Raw genomic sequence first — 10,881 nt, 5'->3', positions numbered from 1 at the left:
GGAAACAGGTCAATTTAGCTCAAAGGGAATCATTTAAGATTTTAAAGGGAATTTGAACAGAATCACTGTTTCACGGCTGCTCACGGAGACGCGCCTGCGGTTCAGTGAACGAGCCGTTTAACATCAAATCTGCGCTGGATACTAATATCCAAACTATAGTGAAAACACTATCAATTAGCACAGTAACAAGATCGACAGTTTAAGACATTAACTTGTAAGCACAAAACACAAGATACTTCTCTTTTCAATATGAATAAGGCTTTATTAGATAAATCTAAGACATATAAACTAATCTAACATATAAACGCACGCACGCACACATTCACACAAGTTGCAGGAAGGTCGAAAGTTAGGGAAAGATGAGTTTAAGAGAATGGAAATATGGAATCCCAAGTTAACAGCAATACGTTAAATTGCATAGACATGAACAACCATCAATCACGTAATTAGCCCTTGCATTGAGTTCCTCAATGTGACTAAAATTATATTAGATACACCAGCACAACAAATATCTGGGGATACGTTGCCTTAGTTTCCTGTGAAAGGGACTCCCGTTGAAAGGGGTATCCCGGTGTCGCTGATTGGCTGGAAGTTCAGTTGGCTGAAGTGACGTCTTGGGGAGCCCGTGCTTGGGCGTTGGCTGAAGCTGGAGTTTTGTGGCTGGTCGGAGTTCAAACGCGCAGACGAGGTCGACGTTACAAAACTTAACTCAGAACACGAAACTCTCAAACGGAAAAGAAAAGAAATAAAGTTTGACGAGACTAGGTTGTGTTCCTTCTCATTGTGGCATAAGTAGCAGCAGGCAGGCACGCTGGAACCGCGCTCAAAGAACCATGATGACTAACCACATGGCTAGATGCTACAAGCTAAAGCTAGGTAGCAAAGCTACAAGCTAAGAGCAGGCATGACTGATAGCACGAGCAAGGCTGGAACTAAAAGCCGACATGGCTAATAGCAGCAGCTAGACTAGAACTAAAAACCGACTAAAAGCAAGATTTAATCGTGTCCAAAGTTTTTAAACTTTCCTGTTGGCCACCCCTCAAATGTTGCCTTGACCAATCAGATATGTTCTTGGGGTGGGTATCATAAATCATTTGTTTATCTTACCAAGCATGTGGTTCTTGCCTCACAGGGTCTAATTTTGGACATGATTCCTATAACATGATTATGATATATTTTACAAATAAATGATTGTCAGGACAATATCAAGCAAGAAAATGCGATTATTTCAATACTAGACATGACTATGTATCCTATAGTTATCAAAAGACATACACAATAAGTGATTATACATGATAGTCAAATGTGTGGGTTACACGTAAATGAATATGGAGTTAAGCAATGGAATGATTCATTCATAAGTCTTTTTTGAGTTCATTCTGGTCCATATATAATGTATAAAAAGGGTTTCTTTGCCATTCTCTGGCAAAGGACTTTTCTGTGAAGACAAAGGTTTAAAGCCCTTCCCCCTTAGGAATTTCAGTCTGGTTTCACTGGCTGGGGGGGGAAGTCAATGCAAGTATTTAACTTGATCTCCTGGGTTTACATGTGATGTCCAGCGTTGCATTCCAATCACGAACAATAAATTTGACAATCTCTTCTTCGAATTAAAATTGTCAATAATTGTTCTATTGGTGTTAATGTTGAAAGCTGTTGTGTGAACAAGTTGGTTGGTTGGTTATCTTGCTTGGTTCCTGTGGCACTAGAACTGATTTATGACTTCCTGAGGAATTCGGCTCATGTTTCAATGCACACAGCTCTGATAGACTCTTTGATTTGTCTGATTTGACTCATTTCTGCTACACTAAATAAAAAAAAAAGCACAAAAGTGTATCATTTTAAGAAAACAACATGACTAAAGGTCTATAAACCTGAAAGGTATGTGTATACTTTGTTAACTGGGGTGAAAATCTCTGTTGTGAGACAGTAGCTGCATTCATGCCTTCTCATAATTGCCATAATTTCAAGATTATAATCTGTGAGTGTAACTCCTCCAGTTCTACTCCCCTAATTCGCTCCGAGCAGGATTCGAACCGGCTTTCTCAGCACAGCAGCAGAGGCATTAACAACGATGCTAAAGACAGCAGTCTCTTGCGTCAGCCACTAGTGTGTCTCTTGAGATCAAGGGAGCTCTTAGTCCAATGTCTTGTGTTATCATCTAGAAATTACAACATGATGTTGTATGGAATTGATGTTGATAGTGTTAAAATTATGCAGCCAAGTGATGATATCTCAGATCATTATTTAGTTTTGTGCAAACTTCATATAGCCAAAATTGTAAATTCTACTTCTTGTTACAAGTATGGAATAACCATCACTTCTACCACAAAAGACTGCTTTTTAAGTTATCTTCCTGATTTATCCAAATTCCTTAGCAAATCCAAAACCTCAGAATAACTTGATGATGTAACAGAAACTATGGACTCTCTCTTTTCTAGCACTTTAAATACAGTTGCTCCTTTACACTTAAGGAAGGTTAAGGAAAACAGTTTGACACCATGGTATAATGAGCATACTCACACCCTAAAGAGAGCAGCCCGAAAAATGGAGCCCAGCTGGAGGAAAACAAAACTAGAGGTATTTCGTATTGCTTGGTGGGAAAGTAACCTATCCTACAGAAAAGCATTAAAAACTGCTAGATTTGATTACTTTTCTTCTCTTTTAGAAGAAAACAAACATAACCCCAGGTATTTATTCAATACAGTGGCTAAATTAACGAAAAAATAAAGCCTCAACAAGTGTTGACATTTCCCAACTTCACAGCAGTAATGACTTTATGAACTACTTTACTTGTAAAATCGATACTATTAGAGATAAAATTGCAATCATTCAGCCGTCAGCTACAGTATCGCATCAGACAGTGCACTATAGACCCCTTGAGGAACAGTTCCACTCATTCTCTACTATAGGAGAGGAAGAATTGTATAAACTTGTTAAATCATCTAAACCAACAACATGTATGTTAGACTCTATACCATCTAAGTTCCTAAAAGAGGTGCTTCCAGAAGTCATAGATCCTCTTCTGACTATTATTAATTCCTCATTGTCATTAGGATATGTCCTCAAAACCTTCAGATTGGCTGTTATTAAGCCTCGCATCAAAAAACCACAACTTAACCCCAAAGAACTAGTTAATTATAGACCGATCTCGAATCTCCCTTTTCTGTCCAAGATACTAGAAAAGGTGGTATCCTCACAATTATATTCCTTCTACGAGAAAAATGGTATATGTGAGGATTTAGACCGTATCATAGTACTGAGACTGCTCTCCTTAGAGTTACAAATGATCTGCTCTTATCATCTGATCGTGGTTGTATCTCTCTATTAGTTTTATTTTATTAGTTACTCTTCATGCTTTATATGTTACCCTTGGGAGATATCATCAGGAAACATGGTGTTAGCTTTCACTGTTATGCTGATGATACTCAGCTCTATATTTCTTCGCGGCCCGGAGAAATATACCAATTTGAGAAATTAATGGAATGCAGAGTCAATATAAAAACCTGGATGAGGAGTAATTTCTTACTGCTAAATTCTGAAAAAACAGAGGTGTTAATTATAAGGACCTAAAAACTCTGGTTGTAATAACCTTGAACACTGTCTAAGACTTGATGGTTGCTCTGTCAATTCTTCATCATCAGTTAGGAACCTAGGTGTGCTATTCTTACCTTGCAAGTTTCTAGCATTTGTAAAACTGCATTTTTATATCTCAAAATATATCTAAAATATGGCCTATACTAGCCATGTCAATTGTAGAAAAGTTAATCCATGCATTTATGACTTCAAGGTTAGACTATTGTAATGCTTTATTGGGAGGTTGTTCTGCACACTTGGTAAACAAACTACAGCTAGTCCAAAATGCAGCAGCAAGAGTTCTTACTAGAACCAGGAAGTATGACCATATTAGCCCGGTCCTGTCCACACTGCACTGGCTCCCTATCAAACATCGTATAGATTTTAAAATATTGTTTTTTACTTATAAAGCTTCTGAATGGTTTAGCACCTCAGTATTTGAATGAGCTCCTTTTACATTATAATCCTCTATGTCCGCTATGTTCTCAAAACTCAGGCAATTTGATAATACCTAGAATATCAAAATCAACTGCGGGCGGCAGATCCTTTTCCTATTTGGCGCCTAAACTCTGGAATAACCTAACTAACATTGCTCTTGAGGCAGACACACTCTTGCAGTTTAAATCTAGATTAAAGACCCATCTCTTTAACCTGGCTTACACATAACACACTAATATGCTTTTAATATCCAAATCCGTTAAAGGATGTTTAGGCTGCATTAATTAGGTAAACCGGAACCGGAAACACTTCCCATAACACCCGATGTACTTGCTTCATCATTAGAAGAATGGCATCTACGCTAATATTTGTCTTTTTCTCTCTTATTCCGAAGTCACCGTAGCCACCAGATCCAGTCTGTATCCAGATCAGGGGGTCACTACAGTCACCCGGATCCAGTACGTATCCAGACCAGATGGTGGATCAGCACCTAGAAAGGACCTCTACAGCCCTGAAAGACAGCGGAGACCAGGACAACTAGAACCCAGATACAGATCCCCTGTAAAGACCTTGTCTCAGACGACCACCAGGACAAGACCACAGGAAACAGATGATTCTTCTGCACAATCTGACTTTGCTGCAGCCTGGAATTGAACTACTGGTTTCGTCTGGTCAGAGGAGAACTGACCCCCAACTGAGCCTGGTTTCTCCCAAGGTTTTTTTCTCCATTCTGTCACCGATGGAGTTTCGGTTCCTTGCCGCTGTCGCCTCTGGCTTGCTTAGTTGGGGTCACTTCATCTACAGCGATATCGTTGACTTGATTGTAAAAAAAAAAATGCACAGACACTATTTAACTGAACAGAGATGACATCATTGAATTCAATGATGAACTGCCTTTAACTATCATTTTGCATTATTGACACACTGTTTTCCTAATGAATGTTGTTCAGTTGTCTGTCCATATTAACTTCCCTTGTCCACTTCACAATAGAGAACACAGTTTAAAATGGCAGCGGGTATTCCCCCTAACTGCTAAGGTAAGTCCACATGTGTGTGTCTTAAATCAAAGTGGTACATACGCTGGAACATTTACCAAATGTGTTTCGCCGATATCAGATGGGACCCCTAATTCCCCTAGAGCCCTAAGCGATTAACTCTTATACACTTTTAAGATTTATGAACAGAAATCATCAGATAGAGATTTTACGCTCTAATGAATGACTCTCTTATGTTACACTCTGTAACGCTTCATCAATCCCGGTATACATTTACATCAACAGTACACATCATCCAAATTTGATCAACTCTTTTAACTCGTATATCATATACCACAACCTGCATTGTTCTTTACATTTCTCAATGACCTGATGATTACACACACGTTAAACTGCTGATATAATCGGATTGAAACTCTTCACAAAAAACAATGAAAATATCCATAAAACATTAACATATAATCTGCACTTAGACATCATTAGTCTTGTCTGTAAAGTTAACAATAAACAGCTGAATTATACAGCACACTGAACAACTGGTGTGTGTACGAACAGTCCTTTGGCTTTACTATCGCACCTGCTTTCACACGCCTGTGTACACTAGGACTAGGTGGAAAAATTCCCATAATTACTATTTTTTTTATTTTTTTAACTTGATTTTGTCCTGAAAATTTTAAATATGAATTGCTTATGAAGATAGGCCATTTTCAGAAATTGAATTTCCCTGCAACATTTATAAGTGAGGTGTTGAGTCTTGGCCCAGTTCTGTGAATCTGACTGTGTTGAGTCTGAGCCCAGAATCTGCCCCTCACAGATTGAGACAAGAGATCACTTTTTTTGAAAGCAGTTTATTTTATTTGCAAAGTGATAATTCCCGAGGATGCAGCACATTCTGAGATGTATGTACATTATTTGAGCTGGACGCATTACTGTCATGTGCTCACTTGAACTTACTGCTAGATCACATATAGTGAAACTACAAATGAGAGGTATACTCATGTAGTATACTGTACAAATCAAATAACATGTTTCCTGAGCAGCACATCAACATATTAGAAAGATTTCTGAAGATCATGTGACACTGACGACTGGAGGAATGATGCTCAAAAATCAGCCTGCAGGATCACAGGAATCAATGTACAATATAATACAATAAAACATTAAAACTATCATTTACAAAATGACTGTTTTTACTTTATTGTTGAGCAGATGATCTTGGATAAGCATAAGCATATGTTCTCAAACATTAAATATTTTACTGACCACAAACGTTTGAACAGTATGAGTTTAACCTGTGACAGTAATTGTTAACAAACATCATGACACATTTTCCTAGAACACACAGCCATGTTCTCAAATAGATTTATGCTTGAAAGATTTGACCAGCCTCCTAACTATTGCTAATAAGGCCTTGTTTTCCACGAGTGGATGCTATACTGTATGATGGGACTGGAGACTATAGAGTCTAAAAATAGGTCTGCTGCATACTGGCTTACTGTATGAAGAGCCTGAAACACAAGGAGACGGACACAGAGAGCTTTTAGCATCAAAGGAGAATTTATTTTAGAGAGAGAGAGAGAGAGAGAGAGAGAGAGAGAAAGGAAAAACAATGTTGGTCTCAATTATCAACATGAGAGCTGGAAGTCATCTTATCATCGAGCCAGATATACCTAGATATTTATAACATTCAACCCTTTCAGTCTGTGTACCATTTATAGTTAATCTGGGCCATGTAAAAATAATGCATTTAGTTTTTTTTTTTTTTTTTTTTTTTTTTTTTTTTTAGCATTTACAACTAATTTCAAGCCATCAAGAGAAGAAACTACTGTATTAACAACTATTTAATTAGTTAAAATAAAAGTGCTTAAGTGTTTATATAGCAAAATACATTTCCAATAAAGAAAAATATTAAGATATATATAACAATATAAAGAAAAATTGACATTAAAAGTATGCAGTTGGTTTACAAATGTACTTAAAGTGTCATGCTTTTTTCCATTTGGTGCATTCATAAATGGCCTCAGAAGTGACAGTATGTTCATTCTTCAGTCAAACAGTTTGTAGAAGTATTTTTAAAACAGTAAAAGCAACACAACACATGTAACTGTATACATGTGCAAAGAATTGGTGCACTTATGAAATAAGAAAGAATTAACATCAAAGTGTTTATGTAATAATAATAGTTACAAATGAACATTAAAAAGATAATTGTGGGACACATTTAAAGAGAGATGAAGCATAAACAATCAATCATCAATATAATCCTCATCATTTACAAAGGCAATACAAAAGTTGGACAGTTTTGAGATGTGCAAGTTATGTGAGTCTCAATGTTTGCTGTTTCAGTGTTCAGTAACACTTCAGAATAAGGTTCCATTAGTTAATGTTAGTTAATGTATTAATTAACATGAACAAACAATGAATAATACATTTATTACTGTATTTATTCATCTTCGTTAATATTAGTTAATGAAAATACAGTTATTCATTGTTAGTTCATGGTAATTCACAGTGCATTAACTAATGTTAACAAGCACAACTTTTGATTTAAATAATGCATTAGTAAATGTTGAAATTAACATGAACTAAGACTTATTAATGCTGTAGAAGGATTGTTCTTGCTTAGTTCATGTTAACATAAGTAGTTAACTAACATTAACTAATGGAACCTTATTCTAAAGTGTTACCCAGTGTTCAAACATTGTTCAGAGACCTGGACTGTGATCAGATGTGTTTTTGTGCTGCTCTGCCACCTGCAGGCTTCATCCAGCATCTCTGCCGTTCTGCTCATTCACATTATCTGCCTTCAGTGCATTAGCCTTAGATTCAACTCTCTATTCGCACTGATCACAGGAAGTGCCCAATAATATTACAAACTACTATATTTCTTTAGATATATACATTTCAGTATGTATTTATATGAGTATTCTCTGTATTTTCGTAAATCACATAGCTAAAATAATTTAGTTGAGAGAGCTTAATTAAAATCATGTATGATTTCTAATGCTCAGTCTCTGAACAAGAGATCTGTGGACACAACTAAACATGCCATGTGTGTTTTCACTGTCTCTTAGTCATTTCAAATTCAGTATTACATTCATATCAATAAGGATTCATCTTCTGTAGATCTTTTTTTCCCCTTATTGTTGAATTAGTATTCCCTGAGAATACAAATACATCAATAGATTCATCTTTGTCAATGTTTCTTTAGTAGTTTTGAAGCATTTCTTCACACTTACCATCAACAGACTATTTCCATATATTTGTATATATTTCAATAACTTTTAAAAAAGATCATAATTAAAACCTAAAAAATGTGTCCATTCTCAAAAAATATGACTTTTATAAGAATCTGAATTTAATCTGGTAACTAATTATCTAACTAATCCTTAATTAGATTAAATCACATGTTGTGTAATAACTATTATTTCACAATCATCTTTGAATAAATAGTGATGTCATAATAACTGCAAGTGTGCTTGGACTACATCTTTCTGTCTCTGGATTTTTATTTCTACTGCTTTTCTAATATCTTATCACTCATACATTTAAAACTCTGTAATGAAAAATATGTTCATTATTGAGGATTTGAAGGTTTTTTTCATGTTAACTGTAGGTAATTAATTATTATATTACTACTATTTAATATTTTCAACAAATTTTAATGGATCTATTTAAATAATTGTCTTTGCGAAGAGCTTGCAGTTGTGCTCAGTATCGAACACTGAAACCACAGTAAAGAACCACACGAGGGCGCTCTTATATCAACTGATAGCACTGGCTCTATTTCAATGAAGGAGTTAGAATCTGATTTGAAATGCCACACATGAAGATGATTTGGAATGATTGGAGCAGATTATTCATTTATTTATTTAGCAATTGACAGCTGCAACCCAAACACAATTTATTATCAACACAATCTGCCCAAAACACACCAGGGAATATTAGTTTATGTGATGTGTCTATCTTTTGTTTTAGGAGAGGGCTGAGTTTTGATATTGTTAGTGATACAATGATCACCTCAAAAAGCCCAGCTCACTTACTGCAATTACCAAAACACTGTTTCTCAACAAGGGACTTTACACCTCAACCACTAGAGGGCTGAAGAAATCTTCCGTTCTGCAGCTTTAACAGTTAACTTACTGAGTTTACTTGTTAAGACTGCTTTCTGGAACACCTGTGTTACGCATAAGAGTTGTATTCTTTGGACAGTGATGCTAGTGATGTGCAGAATGCAACATATGAGATGTTCATAGCCTACATAGAAATGAGTCTGCATAGAGTAGGAGGTGGGGGCTGCATCCAGAGAAGTAAAAGGGTTTTTGTCGGGACATGTTGTGATGGGCATGTTGGTAATTACAGAGTGAGTGTGGTGTTTGGAAACACAGCATACAGCTCTGCCAACACACACTTGCAAAATACCTTGAGCCTGAAGCATTCAACGCCCTAATTCATACAGACACTCTTATAAACACAAGCACATGTGCGCTCACACACACCAACCCATGAAATCAGCATTATTGGCAAATCACATTGAGTCGATGTATATGCAAGCACACCACAGGCTTAAGTTGATGAATGCTTTCCAAAAACAGCAGCTATGCAAAATGTAAAAAGAGAAATTGTATTTTGTTGAATCACAATCTGTAACTATTTATTTGCATCTATCCAAGTTATATTCAGTATGCAGTTTCTGAAGTAATCATTGCAAATAGAGTAAATATAACATCTTCATGTTTACAAACAAGTTTTGTCTCAAAAGCAGGAATGAATTTGCTGATCATGTCTAGAACTGTGGGCATCAGATAAAGCTCTCAGTTCACGGTGCTTAAAAACAGACTCCAGTTTCAAAACACAGAAAATATTAAATATCTTAAAGGGGTCATATGACATTGCTCTTTTTCTGTCGAGTCATTCAGTGTATCAGCATCACTGATTATAATGAGTTCTTTAATTTGTTGTCATCCGGTGTAGACATGGTGTTAGTCTTTGCAACTTTACAGATCTTCTTCATGCACCAAGAGCTTGTAACACTCCAAAGAGAAATGAGCATCTTATAACCTCTTTGTATTGCATGTGCATGCTTTTTAATAATCTTACATGTCACTTTCTAATTTGACTCTTCTGTATTTTGGATGGGTTCCTGACCTCCTGACCTGCTCTTGTTTAAGAAAATGTTTCACTACAGTTCTGCAGGAGTTTTCTCACTTTGGCAAATGGGATCAATTCATTTTATAGACAGCACAAATCTATAATTCTAACAATGATTCAAACGACGTTTTCTCAGAAATAAATTTTTTCATTGTTGTTAGCATAGCACAGAACATGGTCCAATAACTTATGTTTTAAAGTGTGGCTTGAGTGTCCATATGCATGCAAAAGGTAAAACAACAAAAACAACAGTAAGTGTATTTTCAGTATTTCCCTGTCCCCAAACAACAACAACAGTGTTTCTGAACTAAATGTGTTGCAGATCTGAGCCTGAGGCAGTTGTTAATAGACTAATGGATTAGAGGACAGCGTCTCTCTCGTGGTAATTTTAAACTCATGCTGCTGGCAGAAACAGCAGAAATTGTACAATTGTTTCCATATGTGCATCGAACTGCTTTTCCATTATTCAAACTCCTCCTTCTTGTTTTTTTTGTTCTCTCTCTCTTTCTCTCTCTCTCTTTTCTAATAATTTGGAGTTTTAAAAACTTTTATGATGTCTGTCTTAATCAGAACAACCTGGCACATTTTGGCATGGCTACAAACTTATGGTAATTCAATCATTGTGAGGGAGAGAGAGAAAAAGTCACAAAGTTACAAAGAGAGAGAGAGAGAGAACAGAGTAAAGACTGTGGTAACCATCTTTCTCTCGACTGTGAGGCGATTT

The 10,881-nt window shown here is 36.2% G+C and overlaps 1 long non-coding RNA gene across 1 annotated transcript in view; it reads left to right on the top strand.

The window, feature by feature from the left end:
• The first annotated feature begins 3,642 nt into the window (after positions 1-3,642).
• The window catches only part of LOC127968154 (uncharacterized), a 146,954-nt gene continuing 139,715 nt past the window's right edge, over positions 3,643-10,881 (top strand). Inside the window, exon 1 of the long non-coding RNA XR_008155901.1 lies at positions 3,643-3,787. This is a non-coding gene — a long non-coding RNA (uncharacterized LOC127968154). The remainder of the gene's footprint in view (positions 3,788-10,881) is intronic.

Source organism: Carassius gibelio, chromosome B11 (assembly GCF_023724105.1).
Source record: "Carassius gibelio isolate Cgi1373 ecotype wild population from Czech Republic chromosome B11, carGib1.2-hapl.c, whole genome shotgun sequence".
Taxonomy (NCBI): Eukaryota; Metazoa; Chordata; class Actinopteri; order Cypriniformes; family Cyprinidae; genus Carassius; species Carassius gibelio.
This window is presented reverse-complemented; position numbering and strand designations above follow the sequence as displayed.